Genomic DNA, 20939 nt, shown 5'->3' with positions numbered 1-20939 from the left:
AGCAGCTACACAGGGATTTGTGAGTCACCGTGCACATGCCACTCTGTGATATCTGTGAGTACACTGCAAGTACGCCTGGCGACTCGCAGGCCCGTTTGGCTGCTCGGAGCTGTGCATTGCCGCTGCGAGCAGGACATATAGGGTCGGGTCATCGGCGGATACGCAGCGCATAAAATACGCTATGGATCCGTTACGTGTGACCCTACCCTACCCTTTGAATGTAAGTTATTCTAGTTACTAATATACTTCACTTACTTTTTTTTTTTGGTGGTGACTGGCATCGAATTTCTTAGTCTTTCATTTCCCTGAAAGTTTATTTTTTGCAGCCTTCAAAATGAGTGCTGCCTCGGACCTTTCCCAGCTTGCTATGTGGCCCGAGACAATATGTCACAATTCAGGTGCTAAAAAGGGGGCTTGGCTGCTTTGTCTGTTGTGTGGAAGCCAGGCCCTTGATGACATTACTGGCACACATGTACATGCATTTGTCATCATGCACGTCATGTATGTCAGGTGATGTCGGGCAAATATGTGATCAAAGGGAGCGTGGCTGTGCTGCAATAGGTGGGGCAACTGTTGTATGTGAGGGAAATAGGTCACCTCCCACCTTGAAACAAAAGATCTTGGGGATTGTAGTCTGAGGGAGGCCACAGAAAGCAGAAGTTGCCAGTTCCCAATAACAAGCCAGCAGTGTGATGGGGGACACAGGACACAGACATTCACAACAAACTTAAGCACAGATCCTTGGTAATCATGTCCCATACAATACAATACGCTTCCTTTCACAGTATCTAGGCCCTTGACAGATTAACAGGTACAAAATAGTACACTATTTAGATGTAGGTATGTGGTATGCACTTATGAGAGAAGAAAAATGCGCTACAGTGCACTTAAAAAAGTATCTGAGTAAAAACACCAGCCGGTGAGTACTTTTGCCTGGACTTTCACAGTATGTAGGCCCTTGACAGATTAACAGGTACAAAATAGTACACCACTTAGATGTAGGTATGTGGTATGCACTTACGAGGGCAGAAAAATGGCTATATTACGCAAAAAAATTAAAATTGCCCACAACACCAGCAGTAAACAACAATGCTGCAGACACAGTCACTGTATACTAAGCCCAAAATTGCAAAAAGACTCTCTCTCAAATACTATTAGGAATGGACTAGTATAACCAGCAGACCAGTTGTTGTGGAACAAAGACACAGATTTGCCCTAACAAATTATTTCTCCCTCCTGTTGTGAAAACGTTTCTGCAGCTGTGGCAACACACAGCTCTCTGCCCCTCTCTGTAATACAATGCTGTGCACAGTGACTGAGGGGTTTATCGCTGCAGTAAGAATTAATTTCTGTGCAAATACGCTGTGCTCTGTGTCCTACAGAAGGCTGAGGTGACTAAGAGGTGAAACGCTGCTGCAACAAGCTTTTCTGTGTAACACACACATAGCGATGTCCATCCTATCTCTCTGCAGTGTAATGAATGATATGACGAGCTGCAAAATGGCTGCCGAATATATAGGGCTGTGACATCACAGGGGTGACTGGCTGTTGACAGGCTGCATCCTGCATGTGATTCAGGGTCATCCCGCCTACTTTCGTTTCCGCCTTGCCTTTTTTGCCTTTCCAGCATTCCTTGCCCCATGTTACTGACATGTGGAACCGCCATTTTAGATGCCCTGGAGCCTGGACCACAGTAAATGTAGTTTAATTAAGCTATTCGCGCAAATCAAATTTTTCATTAAATTTGTGACGAATTAGGGTTCATCAGCTTCGATTCGCTCATGTCTAATTATGCTGTGGTCTTCAAACTGTGGACCTCCAGATGTTGAAAAACTACAACTTCCAACATGCCCGGACAGCCGTTTGCTGTCCGGGCATGTTGGAAGTTGTAGTTTTGCAACATCTGGAGGTCCACAGTTTGGAGACCACTGGTCTATGGATACTATATGGCTTTTGTAAAGGAATTGGCTCATGACTTAAATGTGAATATTTCAGTATTGTTTATATTTTATTATGTATTGCAAGGTAAACATTTCTATTATGAGTACTGCAAAGCATTCAGAATATTCCATCTTTTTACGATAGGATTTCTAATTCGTTATGGGGCATTCTAGGCATTGAACTGGTTAAGTTTCCTTTTTTTTCTGACGCAGGCCCGTGAATCCCATGGCAACTGTCTGTCATGTGGGCTCAGCCTGTGTTGAAGGGGAAAAAGCTTCCTGCTGCTGGGAGTTGCTAGGCTTCAGTGTCAGTAAGTAGCATGGAAAATCTCTTACTGCTCAGATGACCTCTTCTGTTTCGTCCGTGTGTTTTATTGTTAGTTTAACATCCTGGAGGGTTGAGGCCTAGCCCCTGTATCTACAATGCTTGCTGCTTTTTTTAGGAACAGGCACCCAAGTGTGGCTGACTATGCTCATGTGACAGCTCCTTGCAATTTAGCAAAATGGATCTGAGCATATTGCAGAGGAGGGGCTCCGATGTAACGCAACTATCCCAAAATGATGCTGTTCGTGGCAAAATATATTCGCATCGATGCATCATTGTTCTCGTCAGTACTTTTGCAGAGCATGTTGCTGGGGGAAAAGACAAATTAACCCTTTAGGTATACGTAGAGGCTTGGTGTAATGTAAGACATCATGCTGGATTGTAGTACTCTCGAGTAATGTTGCATGCATAGTGCTAACTATGGTGCTGGTATCTAAAAACTGCGTATTTACAAAGCCTGATATATTTTTGATATGTTTTAGCTCACAATGACTTTGATCCTTGATCCCGATGTCTGTTTATGAATATGTATCGAATACTAAATAATTAGTGACAAGGTGGGTGCACTTGAGGGTGTCATTTATATATGGGCCCTTTCTCTGCTGTGCATCTGTTTATGTACTTGGCATTGATGTTAGCCTGCACCATACCGCCATAATGACACACGACATACTGGCTGGAACTAGTGCGGTTGTGGTGGCAGGACTATGGTACCGAGAGGATAAACCATAGATGTCAGGAGGAATCCAGACCCTAAGCTACTATTCTCATCATGGACCAATCAGCAGATTGTTTACAGATTCAGGCCCTATTCACACTATAGAATTATCCTGTTTTAAAGATCCGTTATAATGTTCCGTCAACAAAACCCTAAAAAAATGGATGTTTAACGGCCGTTACAAAATCCCATTTTAGTCTATGGGATTTTTACATTATCCGTTTTAACCTGTCATTAATAACGGGAGTTATTTTGTGACAGGAGAAAGAACGGTAGAAATAGTGCATGTTATTAATAACGGGCTATGACAGGTTAAAACGGATAATGTAAAAATCCCATAGACTATAATGGGATTTTATAATGGCAGTTTAACATCCGTTTTTAAGTGTTTTGTTAATGGAACATTATAACGGATCTTTAAAACGGAAAATTCGGTGTTCTCAAAACACAGAAATCTGTTGAAATTCCAAGTCCCATTACCATGGAATTCTGCAAAATTAAAGACAGGTCTTTACATTTTCCGAAATGCGGATTTTTCAATGGGTCAGGGGAATCCCACTGAAGTCAATGGCAGTAAATTTGGGTGGAATTTTTGGCAAAATTCTTATTTTAATTCTTATTCTTAAAAAAAAAGGCAGATTTTTAGCTGATTATGCTACCCATTGACTTCAAAGGGGAGCAAAATCTGCTGCAGAATATCTGCTACAAAATCTGGGGCAAAAAATAAGGCCAGATATTAGCTGGGAGGGGGTGAAATATGAAAGGATGAACTCACTTGGTGTTTTTTCCTTTGGTGTTTTACGTGCCATTTACTCTTAATTGTCAGTTTTGCCTCAGTGGCAGTGTGAAAAGATTGCAGCATGTTGGCACCATGGCATTATTTCAGGAAATCTTTTTTCTCCTATAGACTTTTATGGGAGAAAAAAACACCAAGAAAAACGCTCTGTGGGTTAAACATTGGCGTTTTTAAGGCATTTTTTTCTGGCGGACTGAGACTTTGAATTACTCTTTTTTTACAATCAATGTTTTAATTGTTTTTTTTGTAATTATCAAACTGTAACAATGACATTTGCAAGAGGAACTTTGCATTACTCTTGATCACTTTTATTTCTGTGAAAAATACTGTTCTAAAAGCAGTGAAAAACCAAACCAAGCCAAAGGCTCAAACAAGCAATTTTCACAAAAAAAAACAAAAAAAAAAAAAACACAGAAACTTAAAAATGCAGGAAATCATTTCATTAATTTTTTATTCAGCCAAAGCCAGAATTGGATCCAGCTGGTTGAAGAATTTTTTTTTTCCTGTATATTTCCCATCCTTTTAAATCAACTTCTGTCTTTAAATGGGTTATCCAGGAAGAGAAACAGAGCTAATTTCTTCCAAAAACAGCACCACTCCTGTCCTCCGGTTGTATGTGGCATTGCAGCTCAGTTTTTTTGAGGTGAATGGAGCCAAGTTGTAATACCAAATACATCCTAAGGACGGGGGTGCTGTTTTTTAAGCTCTGTGTTTACCCATTTATTACAAAAAACTGCACTGAAATATGCTTTGTTTCCTTCCAAAACCAGTTTGGTGTTGTTTTTTATTAAAGGGTACCTCTCATCAAATAAACTCTTGATATATTTTAGATTAATGAATGTTGAATAACTTTCCAATAGCATGTTAATGAAAAATATGCTTTTTTCTATTGTATTTTTCCCAATCAGTCCTGTCAGCAAGCATTTCTGACTCATGCTGGAGTCCTAAACACTCAGAGCTGCCAGCCTGCTTTGTTCACAGCCAAACAGGCTGTGAACAAAGCAGGCTGGCAGCTCTGAGTGTTCTCCTTTGTGAACAAAGCAGACTGGCAGCTCGTAGTGTTTAGGACTCCAGCATGAGTCTGAAATGCTTGCTGCCAGGACTAGTAGGGAGACCCCTAGTGGTCATTTCTTCAAAGTGGAAAATTAAATAGAAAGAAGCATATTTTTTTAATAACATGCAATTGTAAAGTTATTCTGCATACATTAATCTATAATATATGAAAAGTTTTTTTGATGAGAGGTACCCTTTAAATCACATCATTTGTAATGTAAAAAACACCACAAAAATGCAACACAAATGTTTTATAAAGTAGTGAAAAATGAGGTCTGTGTCAGAAGAAAGAAAACACTATAACCCTCTAAAACGAATGCAATATCTAATGCATGCAGCATGTGCAAAAAAATAAAAATACAAAAAATACAAAAATGCAACTAACCCAAAGCGGAGAAAAAGGTCACAAAATGCACCAATAAAACTGGTGCACATGATGAGCACCATATTTATTATGTGTTTTGGCCAACAAGGTGGTGTGGCCTCAATGGATGCACACATGCAACAATGGGTACCAAAATGTTACTGCAAAATCCTGCCACAAATGATGTCAAGAATTAGGTGGTAAAAATTTAGACAAATCTGCCTAAAAATAACACTGGTTATATCAAACAGCTGGAACGACTGTGATAAATCTGATGCATTCTTAGGCTGGGTTTACACTGCGTATTGCAATCCATTTGTTTATTGTTAGAATGTAATGGGATATGCATTCTGCTATATTACATACAACAGCATCCGTATGTAGCATCTGTTAGCTTATATGTTTTTTATCCTCTTCAAAATTGTAAAACATATACGTAAACAGAAACGTGGTGTCCAGACGTATACTGTCTAGCGTAAATTTACACTGACTAAGAATTAGATGGTTTTGGTAAATCTTCCCCACTGTTTGTAGTAAATTGTATACTGACTTTCAGCTATCATTTAACCACAGCCTTTTCTCCATCTTACGATGGCAAGAATACTAAGGAAATGCCCGGTCAGCCAATCATTGGGCTGAGCGAACATTTTCTGCACACATTAAACATCACAGGAAACAAGAAGAACTGGACTGCAGTGGGGAACAGGTGAAGTCAAAATGGCAGTGGCAGGGGAGCAGGGCTGGTGAGTTTGCCTTCTTTTACTGTACTCAGAGGCATTTGAAAAAAAATCTTTGCTTGGAAAACCCCTTAAATGGGCACTATCATTTACAAAAACTTTTAATTTATGTTTGTAATATACATTAGTTTAAAAATGTGTATATTTTTGGGTATAAAAATGCTCTCTATACTTCTTTCTACTAGGAGTCCCTCCACTGTCCAGAAGACTGGTCAGGATAAGTAGGGCTCTGTCCGTGCTCCCGGCTTGTCAATCAGCCTGATCTGTGAACCGGGGTGTGCTAGGCTATGTTTACGCTTCTGAAACTCCATTAGGAAGCTCCGATTCTGTTGAAATGATGGTACTTTAGTGGTAAAAAAAAATCCTGCATGTCAGTTTTTTCTCCGCTTAAATCATGTAAAATAACAGGCATCTAACTGAATTATGATGGACTCTATTCAAAGTGAATAGGACCTGTCAGGATCCGTAGGTGTTCGGTGTCCCAACTTTCGTCCCAACCCCATTATCAACAGTTGTAATAGAGCTCCACAATGCTGATGTGAACATAGCCTAACAGAGCCTCTTTACACAGAGCAGCCAGCCAGCTCTGAGGAGTGAGGGAGTTTCCACATGAGGCGTCAGGGCAAGTGTCCTCTCATGTGGTGTAAGTAACATAAACAAGGGAAGAAGGAGCTATAATGGGATGAAAACCAGAATTTAAAGGGATTGTCCCCCCTAATGTAATATATATGTAATTATATACCGTATATACTCGAGTATAAGCCGAGTTTTTCAGCACGATTTTTCGTGCTGAAAACACCCCCCTCGGCTTATACTCGAGTGAACTCTCCACCCGCAGTGGTCTTCAACCTGCGGACCTCCAGAGGTTTCAAAACTACAACTCCCAGCAAGCCCGGGCAGCCATCGGCCTTCGACATCATCCAGCCCCCTCTCACCCCCTTTAGTTCTGTACAGTACTCGCCTCCGCTCGGCGCTGGTCCGGTGCTGCAGGACTGTCCGGTGAGGAGGTCGTCCGGTGGGATAGTGGTTCCGGGCTGCTATCTTCACCGGGGAGGCCTCTTCTAAGCGCTTCGGGCCCGGCCCCAGAATAGTCACGTTGCCTTGACAACGATGCAGAGGTACGTTCATTGCCAACGTACTTCTGCGTCATCGTCCAGGCAACGCCTCCATTCTGGGCCCGCAGCGCGGAGAAGAGGCGCCCCCAGTGAAGATAGCGGCCCGGAACCACTATCCCACCGGACGACCTCCTCACCGGACAGTCCTGCAGCACTGGACCAGCGCCGAGCGGAGGTGAGTACTGTACAGAACTAAAGGGGGTGAGAGGGGGCTGGATGATGTCGAAGGCCGCAGTGGTCTTCAACCTGCGGACCTGCGGACCTGCGGACCTCCGGACGATGGCTGCCCGGGCTTGCTGGGAGTTGTAGTTTTGAAACCTCTGGAGGTCCGCAGGTTGAAGACCACTGCGGGCGGATGATGACAAGAGGATGATGAAGGGGGGGTGTGGGATGATGACAAGAGGATGATGAAGGGGGGGGTGTGGGATGATGAAGGGGGGTGTGTGGGATGATGACAAGGGGATGATGAAGGGGGGTGTGGGATGATTACAAGGGGATGATGAAGGGGGTGGGAATGATGACAAGGGGATGATGAAGGGGGGTGGGGATGATGAAGGGGGGTGTGTGGGATGATGATGAAGGGGGGTGTGTGGGATGATGATGAAGGGATGATGAAGGGGGGTGGGGATGATGACAAGGGGATGATGAAGGGGGGAGTGTGGGATGATGACAGGTGATGATGATGAGGGTCTGGATGATGACAGGCGGTGATGATGATGAGGATGTTAATGACGGGGGTCTGGATGATGAAAGGGGGGGATGATGTATTTCCCACCCTAGGCTTATACTCGATTCAATAACTTTTCCTGGGATTTTGGGTTGAAATTAGGGGTCTCTGCTTATACTCGGGTCGGCTTATACTCGAGTATATACGGTTGTGATTTCTGAAACAACAATATTTCCCAATACTTTAAATTTTCACTAATGCCTTTTTTAAAAGTTATTTCTCTACATGTAGCCCATGTCCCTGCCTTCTTATCAGTATTGTTGTCCTTGGTTATGTCCTACATCTTTCCTGAGAAGTCTGGTACGCATGCTCTGTTGGTTTCCTTGTTCCCTGTTCTGTGTTTCTGCACCTCTCTCCTGCTCTGTCAGTTTCCCTGTCTCTCTCTCTCTCTCTCTCTCTCTCTCTCTCTCCTTCCAGCAGTCCGGTTGCCTGATGCATAGTATGCTACACAGACAGCCTCAGCAGTGAAGGAGTGAGGGAGAGGATGACAATCTGCTTCCTCCCCCCTCCCCCTTGTTCACGCCATCAGACTGCTGGACTGTTCGACAGAGGGAGAGGGAAACTGACAGAGCAGGAGAGTGAAGTAACAGTGTGGGAGAGTATGCAAGAAGGTTTCTCTTTGGTGCTTAAAGCATGTCAGGCAAACTGACAGAGCAGAAAAGAGGCATTGCAAAGGACAGGGAATAGGAAAACTGAGCATTTCTGACCCAGGACTCCCAGAAACATGGGACGTAACAGAGGACAACACCATTCATAACAAGGCACAATATGTACATGGGATGGATAAAGGTAGGGGAAGAACTTAAACAAAGAAATAGAACAAATGGAGAGTATTGGGTAACTGTGTTGTCGCCATGAGCACTGTATGATTACATATATTACAATTGGGAGGATGGACAGGATCAGAAACAGCTAGGGTAAGGTCACATGTAGCGTATATGCAGTGGCGTAGCGTGGGTTGTCAGCACACGGGGCAAGGCAAGTAATTTGCGCCCCCTAACCCGTGGATTTTAGCACTCGAGTCTCTTCCACTAGATTAGTTAAAGAAAACCTTACCCCCTAAGTACATGTATTGTTTGTTATGAAAATACTGATATAATTAAAGTAAAATGCATCTAAATACAAGTTTATTTTCAAACCCTTTATTGAGTGCGAACATGCATTACACATTCTCCACATTTTCAGCAGGTCTATGGATACAAATCTACAAATGTAGTAACCTAGCATGGGCCGCGCTATTATATGTCGTCTCACAACCATCGTAAACAACAAAAAATATCAAGAACAAAAAGTAAACATGAAAATGGAACCATACCCTGGAGATGATCCAAGGCACATGACTTTGGGTATTATAAGTAAGCGGCAAATGTCAGGGGGGCATTATATGTGCATTATATTGGCACATGACAGGGGGCCCCTGTCATGTGCCCCCACATATAATGCCCCCCTGACATGTGACCCTGACTTATAATGTCCCCTGTCCTGTGCCCCTCACATATAATGCCCCATGTCCTGTGCCCCTCACATATAATGCCCCCCTGACATGTGCCCCTCACATATAATGCCCCCTGAGGGGGCAGGACAGGGGGCATTATATGTGAAGGGCACATGTCAGGGGGGGCATTATATGTGAGGGGCACAGGACATGGGGTATTATATATGAGGGACACATGACAGGGGGGGGTCCTGTCATGTGCCCCCACATATAATGCCCCCCTGACATGTGCCCCTTACTCATCATTTGTCCCTCTCACTTATAATTTGCTCCCCCCTCACCTTTCTCCCATGCTGCGGCTGCTCCATTCCTGCAGTCAGTGAGAGCCGCGGGGACGTGATCTCCGGGCGCCGTGATTGGCTCTCACTGACTGCAGGAATGGAGCAGCCGCGGCGTGTGATAGCAAGGTGACGGGCGTGAGAAAGGGGTGGTGGAGCGGGACAGCCGACAGCTCCCGCTCCACCATGCGATAGTTCAGGAAGAGGGGTAACAATCCCCCCCCCCCCCTGGATCCGCCACTGCCTCCACAGTGGGCGTCGACCCGGCGGCTCGGATCGTATATGCACAGCCAGCACTGCAGAGAGAGTGAGTGAGCCAGGCAGGGAAAGAGAGCTGAGAGTGCGCCCCCCCAGATGTTGCGCCCGGTGCGGCCGGCCCCCCTGCAACCCCCACGCTACGCCTCTGCGTATATGCAGCACATATTACGCTGCATAATTCAGATTTAAAATACACTGCATATTTCAGTGCTAGTAAAGTCTTTGGGTGTTTATTATTTCTTCCATAGACTTTGCTAGCACAGAAATACATAGCGTATTTCAAATTTAAAATAGGTAGTGTAAAATAAGCTGCATATATGCTATGTGTGAGCCTACCCTTAAAGAGTAAGCCTAGAGCATTTTTTTTTCTAATCTTGTGACAGGTACACTTTCAGTAAAGATTTATGAAACTGTCTAAAGGCAAGACTGTCTCTGTTGTCCTTGGCAAGAGCATAATATGAAATTGTGTGAATTTTTAAAAGGATGCGCAATTGGGGAAAAGACCTGCAACAACAAATCTTCCACATCCTAGGCCAAGGGAGTGGAGTATACTTGTGCCATTGTGGGTGCAAAAATAGTTTTTATGCAGATAATAAATGCAACAAATCTATCTGTGCACACTAAAGCGAGCCCCCTTCAAGTGCAAAAATTTGAAAATGAAAAATACAGCAAAAATGAAAAATACAGCAAAGATGATAATAAACTAGCGCACAGCCTTCCAAATCAGAAAATTACTCAAAACATGCCAAAATGCAACATGCAAAACATGCAGCTTTTGAGTTAAAACCAGAAGTGGATTCAAAGTAAAATATAAAGGATCCACTTCTAAATTTGGCTCAAAAACTGCAAAGGCAATTTTTCAAAAAACAGTGTGTGATGGCAGCCTTAAAGGGGTACTCTGGTTGAAAAAAATTTTTTAAATCAACTGGTGCCAGAAAGTTAAACATATTTGTAAATTACTTCTATTTAAAAATCTTAATCCTTCCAGTACTTATCAGCTGCTGTATAGTAAAGAGGAAGTTCACTCTGCTGTCATCTATCCATGTCAGGAACTGCCCAGAGCAGGAGCAAATCCCCATAGCAAACCTCTCCTGCTCTGGACAGTTCCTGACACAGACAGAGGTGTCAGCAGAGAGCACTGTGTTCAGACAGAAAAGAACTATACAGCTTTGTCTGTAGTATACAGCAGCTGGTAAGTACTGGAAGGATTAAGATTTTTAAATAGAAGTAATTTATAATTCTGTTTAACTTGAAACAGTTTTTTCATTTTTGCACTTTCATTTTTCCTACTCACCTTCTAAAAACATAACACTTTCAATTTCCCACCTACAGACCCATATGAGGGCTTTTTTTTGCACTACCAATTTTTACTTTGTAATGACATCAAAAGTTTTACCACAAAATCTATGGCGAAACCAGAAAAAAAATTTTTTTAAAACACGCCATTTTGTAACTTTTGGGGGCTTACTATTCTACAGAGTGAAAAATAACACCTTGTCTTTAGTCTGTACTTGTTCTGTAAATTGGCCATTTTTTATGGCCCTGTGTGCCACGTGCCGCCATATAGGGCCTGTGCATACTAAATTAGGTTACCCATTACATTTCAACAAGCTTGGCTTCAGGCATTAACTCAGTACAAGGACCTGTGGTCAGTCCAAAAAATGTAGTTTTTATAAAAAAAAATTGCCCTGATTTCAACTGTATCTTTACATTCTTGTGATGCCTCTCTGTTAATAAGATAAAGAGATATAGAGATTTTTCTACTTGGTTGTCTGTTTTTCACTGAATAGTCAAATAAGCAGGAACGTTATTGTAAGGCCATGTTCACATGGCATAAAATTTGCAGAGTGGGGGGAGTGTCCTGCTATGGTGGCGTAAGGTTGTGTAGTGCTGGAGCTCTTGACTGCCATCTGGTCCCATCAGCTATCCTGGTGCCTGAAACATGGGCAAAAACTCAAAATAGTGAAGGTGAAACCTCCTACCTGCCCCTCACCCCCTGTGTTGGACCTGGACACTTAATACACGGTCTCAGTCCGGTAGGGATTCTTGCGGCCCTGGTTGATGCCACCTGCTTCCACTGCCCGACTCCTCTTCCACAGCTGACACCGGATCCTTGGACTCCTGTGGTGCTCATTCTGTACATGACTGTGGACCTCCCTCTCCTCTGCTGGTTGCTCCGATCCTCTCCTGTGTCACAGCGACCGCAGCACATACGTCTCCTGTCTTTTCACCAGATGGCCGTCGGCAGCCTGACAGCGCTCCTCCAGCTGTGCCCTCCTGCACCATTGAGTGAGCTGGACTCCCTGCTGGATGGGCGTTGTACTGTAGCCTCTGCACAGTCCCCTCCATCAGTGACCGTCTCTGGCTCTGCAGGGTGGTTCTCTCTCACCTCTGGTATGCTCTGAATTCTCCCCTGACAACCCGGCTCCTGTGTCCTCTCCTCATGCTGGCCGTCCTACCTACGGAGTACCTGTGCAGCAGTTGCAGCCTTTTCTGCTTCAGCTTCCTCCTTCACTGATCCTGGACCAAGCAAATAGTCTGGATGCCTTCCCTCCTATCTTCCGGCCTCCCCTCCTGGGCACATTTTTCATTCTTACTATTCTGCCCTCTACCACCTACAAACTCCTGCTTCACTGGGCCCTCGGCCTGACTCTTTTCCTGTCTCTACTCTTCCCAGCCTCTCCTCTGAGTCTGCAGAGGCCCTGGATGCATTGTTTTCCACGGCTGACCTTTTGTGGGTTATTAAGTCCCTTCCTGAAGGAAAGAGCCCAGGTTCTGACGGCTAATTCTTTAAAGAGTTTGGGGAACACCTTGTCCCTTTAATGCTTTCGGCGTTCAATGCCATGTCCCCCACCGCCCCCTTCCCAGTATTTTGCTTTTAAAGAGTACATGTCACCAAATAAACTTTTTAAACTAACTCAGGCTATGTTCCCTAACTACTCCTTGCTCCCCTCCCGCCATAAAAAAAATTCTGTATCATACCGTTCTTCTTACTCACATAATGCAATCTCCAACCAGGAGAAAGTGGGCGTTCCCCAGCAGGCATGACATCACTGAGGCCTGCTGGGGGACCACTTCCGCCCTCTCATCTTTGCAGCACTGTGATGAATAGAAGACCTCAGGTTCTGTGCAGCTTTCAGTGATGCTTTGTGTGGCTTTCAGTCTGTGCAGCTTTCAGTAAAACTCTGTGCAGCTGTCAATCAAGCTCATTGCAGCCAGAAGCACTTCCTGAGTTTGGTCTCCTGCCAGGCCAGAAGGAGACCAAACTCACTCTAATAATTGCAGCAGGGACCAGAACAGCGCCACCTAGTGGCCATTTTCTATTACATTTTAAACACATTTCTGTTGATAATTTTAAAAGCAAGTGAATAGGAAAGTGTCTGCTAATTACACAAGGAACACTATATGAAAAGTTTTATTTGGTGAAAGGTACTCTTTAAATGTTGATCTCAATATTTTTGCCAAAATTATTGGTCCTTATCTGCCTGCTCTTATTTATCAGGATCAGGGAGGGAGGCCCACGGCAACACCCTTAAGACCCTGAACATTATTCATTATGCCCAATGACGGAAGGTCCCCCTCATGGTTCTTTCCCTGGATGCCGAGAAGGCATCTGACCGCATCTCATGAAGCAGTCTTACTGTGGGTGAATAAACTTGGGATCCCTTCAGCTTGTCTGAATCCCGTCGATACGTTGGAGGAAACCTTTGCTTTGCATCTCATTTTTGTCCCTGTCGAGCACTCGTCAGCACATTGGTCTTGGCCCCACCTTCATCTCGAAAATCATGTCTCTGTACCAAGTCCCCTCTGCCCGCTTATAGATTAATGGCTTTTATCCCAACCCTATGATATATATAATGGAACACGGCAGGGCTGCCTCTTGTCCCCTTTTGTATATCCTTGTTATGGAACACCTTCTGGTGGCAATTCATCGGAACCCGGACATCTCAGGCTTCACCACATTGGTTGGTGTGAATATAAATGTTCAGCCTTTGCTGATGACCTCTTGGTGTATATCACCAATCCTCACATCTCTCTTCCCTCCTTGATGTAGCTGTCCGGCTACGGAGTTTGGTCCAATTTTAAATGTTTCCCTACCCCAATCCACTGTTGCCACACTTACATTGACCTTTTCTTTCTCTTGGCCCACTGTTGGAATCACCTACCTGGGCATCAAGATTCCTTCCTATCTCTCCCAGCTGTTCCGTTGTAAGTTTCCCCCTCTTCTTCAACAACTCATGACCCTTCTGGACCCCTGGAATAGGAAGTATTTTTCCTGGTTTGGTAGAATTAATATAATTAAGAGGACCCTTCTGCCAAAACTTCTTCATCTGGTTCAGGCTATTCCACTCTATACAATGCCAGTTTAGCATGTTTCTATGGGAATCTGGCTACCCGCGCATTTGTCTTGACATTGTCTCTTGCCCTAAGGAGGCTGGGGGTGTTGGCGTTCCGGACTGTCACTTGTACTGTTTGGCCGCTATGCATGCATGTCTTTTAGGTTTGCTGCATGGCTACACCTCCAAGCTCACAGTGCACATAGCTCATGATTTCAGTTGACTCTCATTACCTTTTCTGCCCTGGATTTGGCCCGCTCCCATCTGCCCTTGCCCCACTCCCCTATACATGTGTTCAGACGTTCTTGGGCCTTCGCCCTTCCTTTTCACGTAAATCTATGATTGATTCCGCGGGTCCTCTCCTCCAGGTTACTGATCATCCCGAGTTTCCCCCGGGTTCTTCGTCCCGCAGCTTTCTTGGGGGTAGCAAGTGTCAACCACTCCATCTCACTCATGTTCTGTCCTCTAACGCTCTGTTGCCATCATTCTCTATTAGGCCTGGTTCTATTTCTGAGACTCGCCGACTGTATGAATACGCTCAACTACAGCATTTTTATACCTCTATTAGTCACATGCGGATGCTGGAATCGAGATTTCCATGGCAGAAGCACTGTCCCGCTGTGTGCACAGGGCAGCAGAATCCCTTTGAAATCAATGGAACTCTCCTGCAGCAAAATTTCCAAGCAGAATATTACCACCGTGTGAACATGGCCTAAAATGGTCTGTGAATGCTAGGTTCACTGGGTGTAGTTAGGAGCTTCATGATCATAACCCTTGAGCTTAGCATTCACACCTCATGGTGCAATAAAGTTCCTGTCCCTCTGACTATTCAGTGAGATGCTTTTGAGTATGAGTAAATACACAAATACATTTAGGAAATGATCCAAAACATAAATCACTACTTGACTTTTTGCTATAAAAGTCAATGGGGCTGTGCCTGTGTATGTATATACAGCCCCTTTTACATCACATTAGTGGAGTGTGTATGCTGCATGTGTCAGGAAATCTCCCGTTGCATACAGCAAATGTACCCATAGGCTCCAGTCACCTGACAGAGGCCAGTAAAGTGTCATTATGGCCTCTGTTCAGGTGGTTTCTGTCAGGGATTGCTTTTTCTGCCAGACAGAATAGCACATATCTCTGCGCTATTCCATAGAGCAGAATGCTGTAACAATGTTTATCACCAACATCAACATTGTAGACCATAATGAAACTAATTATTACTAATTACTAATTCAAATAAAAATGAATTTTATTTAAATACAAAGACCCATAAAAACACATAAAAAATATACAGTAAAGGTACAACAGAATACTGAGACAGAAGAGTAGGGGTGAGGGCAATGATAAAATGATTACATACCGTCTTTCCCCGAAAATATACCCTACCCCGAAAATAAGCCCTAGCTGGATTATCGGGGTGGGCTGCAATATAAGCCCTACCCCGAAAATAAGACCTAGACAATGCCCGGGCTGCAAATATTAAAAAATAAACTTTAACTTACCTTCGTCCTCCATTCCCCTGTTGCTAAGGAACCGGCCTCACTGTTCTCCGCTGCTCTTGCTTCTTCCTGGTGTTGGGACGTCTCAGAGCCTTCAGCCTATCACCTGCCACAGCGATGTCCCGCCTCGGCCGATGATAGGCTGAGCACATTGTCATGTAAGGAGCCGGCCGGCTTCTTACATGACAGTGGGCTCAGCCTATCACCGGCGGAACATTCCAGGGTAAGCCCTACCCTGAAAATAAGCCCTAGTGTGTTTTTGTGACTAAAATTAATATAAGACCCGGTCTTATTTTCGGAGAAACACGGTAATAGTAAGGGTGTATATGAGGACATGCATCAGGGGGATTTGGGCTTATAGCATATGTTGCTTGGAAGCAAGGAGCTAAAAAAATGACACATACCAATAGCAATATATCCACAAATAGGATATACTAAGGCACAGGAATTCCGCAGTGTGAATCACAGAAGGACCTGTGACTGTAACACTGACCGTGACTCTGAAGATACAGAGAAACAGGATAAACACAGATAATGCAACAAAATGCTTATGAAAACCTGACCAATGCACCCTATTGGAAAATATCTCTCACCTCCAATACCAACGCGTTTTCACTACACAGCTTTTTCAGGGGGCGTTTCAACCAGATGGTAATATCACTATATATGTGGAATGGTGGCCAGTCACAGTCAGCGTGTGTCCAAACTAATTAATAACACATGTGGTACTCACAGGATGTATTGTGCGCACAATAGGCACAATAGTAATATACGAGACGCAGCTGGGAGGCTGCGCTCGTAAAACCGGAAGTGGATGTCATGTGACTGCAGTTCATGGCTGCAGCCGGCGGAATGTCAATCAAGTCATAGCGCACATGACCGAAGCAGATGATCACGTGACTGAGGTCACGCGACTCCCCCACCGAAGCGTAGATCACTACTAGTGCAAATAAGGGGAGATCACATGGCCGGAGCCAAACGACATAAATAGGCAGTATATTTTCTCTCGGGCATCCTAGCAATGCTCCTAGTAACCGGAATATCGTGCATGAGCATGTACAGAAAGACATAAAACAAGAGCATGCAACATATATAACATGTGAACAGATGGGTGAATGAAATGTGTGAAAATATGTTGCATGCTCTTGTTTTATGTCTTTCTGTATATGCGCATGCGCGATATTCCGGTTACTAGGAGCGTTGCTAGGATGCCTGAGAGAAAATATATTGCCTATTTATGTTGCGTGGCTCCGACCATGTGCTCTCCCCTTATTTGCACTAGTAGTGATCTATGCTTCGGCGGGGCAGTCGCGTGACCTCAGTCACGTGATCATCTGCTTCGGTCATGTGCGCTATGACTTGATTGACGTTCCGCCGACTGCAGCCATGAACTGCAGTCACATGGACCTCCACTTCCGGTTTTACGAGCGCAGCCTCCCAGCTGCGTCTCGTATATTACTATTGTGCCTATACATGCGGCGGTCGCACTACCTAATCGTCATCACAGGAGTTGGCGCGCACAATACATCCTGTGAGTACAACATATGTTATTAATTAGTTTGGACACACGCTGACTGTGACTGGCCACCATTCCCCATATACACCGACGTTACCATCTAGTTGACATGCCCCCTGACGAAGCTGTGTAGCGAAAACGCGTTTGGGGTTGGAGGTGAGAGGTATTATCCAATAGGGTGCTTTGGTCAGGTTTTCATAAGTATTTTGTTGCATTATCTGTGTTTATCCTTTAGAGTATCTTTAGAGTCACGGTCAGTGTTACAGTCACAAGTCCTTCTGTGATTCACACTGCGGCATTCCTGTGCCTTAGTATATCCTATTTGTGGATATATTGGTATTGGTATGTGTCATTTTTTTAGCTCCTTGCTTCCAAGCAACATATGCTATAAGCCCAATACACCTTGATGCATGTCCTCATATACACCCGTACTATTATGTAATCATTTTATCATTGCTCTCACCCCTACTCTTCTGTCTCAGTATTCTGTTTTACCTTTACTGTATGTTTTTTATGTGTTTTTATGTATCTTTTTATTTCAATAAAATTCATATTTATTTGAATTAGTATTGTTTCATTATGGTCTACAATGTTGGTGTTGTTGTTTTCATTGACCATATGATATAAGGTCTCAGATAGCCATATAACTTTTTGGGTAAGTATTAACAATCTGTTTATGTATGATGAATGGCACTCATGGTGGTGGAGGTATATGTCAGGGAGGCCCCCAACTACATTGGCTATCACAAGTACCTTGTACACGCACCTTATTCATGGTCCCTGTTATCCAAGTATACAACAAGGCCCCTGATGAGTGTTACTGCAGGAAATGTGTTGGGGTTGGGCCTGTGACAAATCACAAGAAGATCGATAAGAATAAACAGGTTTGGCTGTAACGATCAATGCAATATGGTGAATAGTACAACAGTACTTCTATAAATGAGCAATCGACTGATGGACTAATTCTATTAATAGTACTAACACCGTAAAAATTAAATCCTAAAGCATTAACCGGTACTAATCACTGAGAGGTACTTAACTTTTAGATAAATGTATCCTCTATCCACAGGATAGGTGATAAGTGATAAGTGATAGGTGATAAGTGTCCGATTGTAGGGGGTCCGACCTCTGTGCCTTTCGATGATCTCCCGAACAGAGCTCCATCTCTCACCTCTGTATGTTGCTTCTCCTGGCTGAGCGCTCCACAACATCGCCCCCACCATCCAAGATGGCCTCCTTGTGTTGACCAGTGGCAGCCCGCTCAGCCAATCGCCAGCTGAGACTGGGTCCTGGTGTTGTGGAGCGCTTCCAGTGAGTGACTTCCAGTGGTGAGAGATGGGACTCTGTGCGAAGATTGTGGAGGTCACAGAGGTTGGATCCTCCACACGATCAGAGATTTCTTAGGCTGCATTCACATTTCGTTTTTGCAACAAAGAAGAAGAGAAATAATCGGCAACTCACCGCGGCCAGCTGAGTAAATCTTCTTTTTTTATTTCATACTCACAAAAATCTCATATGGGAAGAGGGTAGTGGGGGGACACAGGATGGCGACCAAGCTCCATTTCATTTTTGCAATACGGATCCCGTATCAGGTTTTTTGGAAAAAAAAACATATGTCTCAAAACCGGACCGAACCGTATACAACCGTGTACAACCGTATAGACCTCTCTACGGTTTTAAACCGTATACGGTTTGAAAATGGATGTCCGGTTGCATACGGTTTAATACGTTTTTTGGAAAAAAAACGGATACGGTTTTATGTTTGTCCTTAATTAAATAAAGTTCTTCTTGTTCTATTTGTGGGAAGAACTTTTGGCGTGCACTGCGCAGGTGCAAACTGCTAAACCATATTGTGCAAACCAGATGGAACCGTACTCACATATGGTTCAGTACGGTTCCCATAGACCACCTTTTAAAAAAAAAAAGTTTAGGGGTTGTATCCGGAGACGGGAAAAAAACAGATAAAACCGTAAATGATGCAAAACGTACACAACCGGATGCTACGGTTGGCATACGGTTTTCTATGAAATGTCTATACATGCGTTTTTTTCACTGAAACCGTATACGGGAACCGTATTGGAAAAACGAGATGTGAATGCAGCCTCCCTTATCCTGTGGGTTTATAGAAGTTTATCGAAAGTGGAGTACCCATTTAACTTCTAGCTACCTCCATTTTCAGAAAAAATACTTATTAAAAACTTTTGTGAGGTATTGATTATTTTTAGGGTACGTTCCCACCTGGCGTATTTTGCTGCGTATTTTCTAACCCATTGACTTCAATGGGAAATAAAATACGCAGCAGCAAAAACGCAGCAAATACGCAGAAAAATACGCCAGGTGGGAATGCACCCTTAATATGGTGATGATCAAGTAGTCAGTGCAAGCCTGTTGAAGTTTTAGTGAGTTTTCCAATGAAAGCTATGTTTTATTCTTCCTATCTGTGGTCCTCACAGGCTGCTAATGTATACATGATGTGTACCCAGCCTAACTTATATAGATGTATCTCACCTGCCATCACAGTGAAGGGGCAATTCACACAAGGCAGAAATTAATGTGACTACAAATCAGTTCCATTCATCTTAACAAAATTGCTTTTGCAGCAAGCACATAGGAAATTTTTTATCCTTATAGGCCAGTTTTCGGTAACTTTTCACCCCTTTATTGACACCACTTTTCAAAAAGTGGGCAAGGGCTTAGAGGGAAAGGTGTGACTTCCCATGGGTGGCAGATTTAAAATAATTTACTTTAGAAATTGGCATAAGGTATGTCTGAACTCCGGCCTGGATATGTGGCTGAAGGCTGCAAACAGAACCTTTTTGGCATTTTTGTGGTCTAAAAAACACACCACAAAAACTGCCTCCTCATTTTTCTCTTCCATTAGACTGGGTCCACACCATGTTTTTCAAATACGGTTACCGTATACGGTTTTTCGCAAAAAAACTCCAAATGACTCCAAATTAAAACGTATACGGTTTTTCCCCGTACGGTTCTATCCGTTTGAATCAGTTTTTGCCAGCGGTTTTGTTGGAATTAGTTTTCCAGCAATTTAATAAAGTTATTATTGTTCTATTGAAATTCCAATCTGCGCATGTGTCAACTCCAAAAACGGATTAGAAAAACCGTGTGCAATCGTATTTTGAAATTCTGTGTACGGTTCTCATAGACAACAATGTTAAAAGAACCGCATACGGTTTTCCAACCAGAGGCAAAAATGTGGTCGACAGCGTTTTTGCCTACGGTTGAAAAATTGGCAAAACCGTATCCGAGGCAAAACGGATGCAACTGTACACAACATTTGGAATACGGTTTACAATGCATTCTCTATGCATACGGTTTTGGATACGGTCGTATACGTTTTTTTTGCGGAAAACCGTATAAGGTTACCGTATTTTAAAAACGCGGTGTGAACCCAGCCTTATGCAGTTTTTTATGGTCGGATTTTTTCTCTCTCAAAAACTATGGGGGAGATTTATTAAAACCTGTCCATAGGAAAAGTTGACCAGTTGCCCATAGCAACCAATCAGATCGCTTCTTTCATTTTTGAAAAGGCCTCTGAAAAAAGAAAGTAGCGATTGGATTGGTTGCTATGGGCAACTGGGCACCATTTCCTCTTGACAAGTTTTGATAAATCTCCTCCTATAGGTCCAGATTTTTCAAAATGTGTGATTTTCCTACGGCAACCAATCACAACTCAGCTTTCACTTTACCTGAACTGATTAAGATGAAAGCTGAACTGTGATTGGTTTTGGTGGAAACATCTCTGGCAGGAAAAAATGCC

General features: G+C 43.6%; 1 protein-coding gene across 2 annotated transcripts in view; it reads left to right on the top strand.

Annotated features, from left to right (window-relative positions):
- GNB4 (G protein subunit beta 4) overlaps nucleotides 1-20939 on the top strand; it is a 140100-nt gene that overhangs the window by 62342 nt on the left and 56819 nt on the right. Inside the window, exon 1 of one of the 2 annotated variants that reach the window (XM_056565241.1) lies at nucleotides 2233-2251. The exons of the other annotated variant lie outside the window; for it this stretch is intronic. The gene's annotated coding sequence lies outside the window, so the exon portion shown is untranslated. Of the gene's footprint in view, nucleotides 1-2232; nucleotides 2252-20939 lie in introns of those variants that run through there. 2 annotated transcript variants of the gene reach the window in all.

Source organism: Hyla sarda, chromosome 3 (genome assembly GCF_029499605.1).
Source record: "Hyla sarda isolate aHylSar1 chromosome 3, aHylSar1.hap1, whole genome shotgun sequence".
NCBI lineage: Eukaryota > Metazoa > Chordata > Amphibia > Anura > Hylidae > Hyla > Hyla sarda.
Note: the sequence above shows the minus strand (reverse complement) of the source record. Positions and strands in the feature narration are given on the sequence as shown.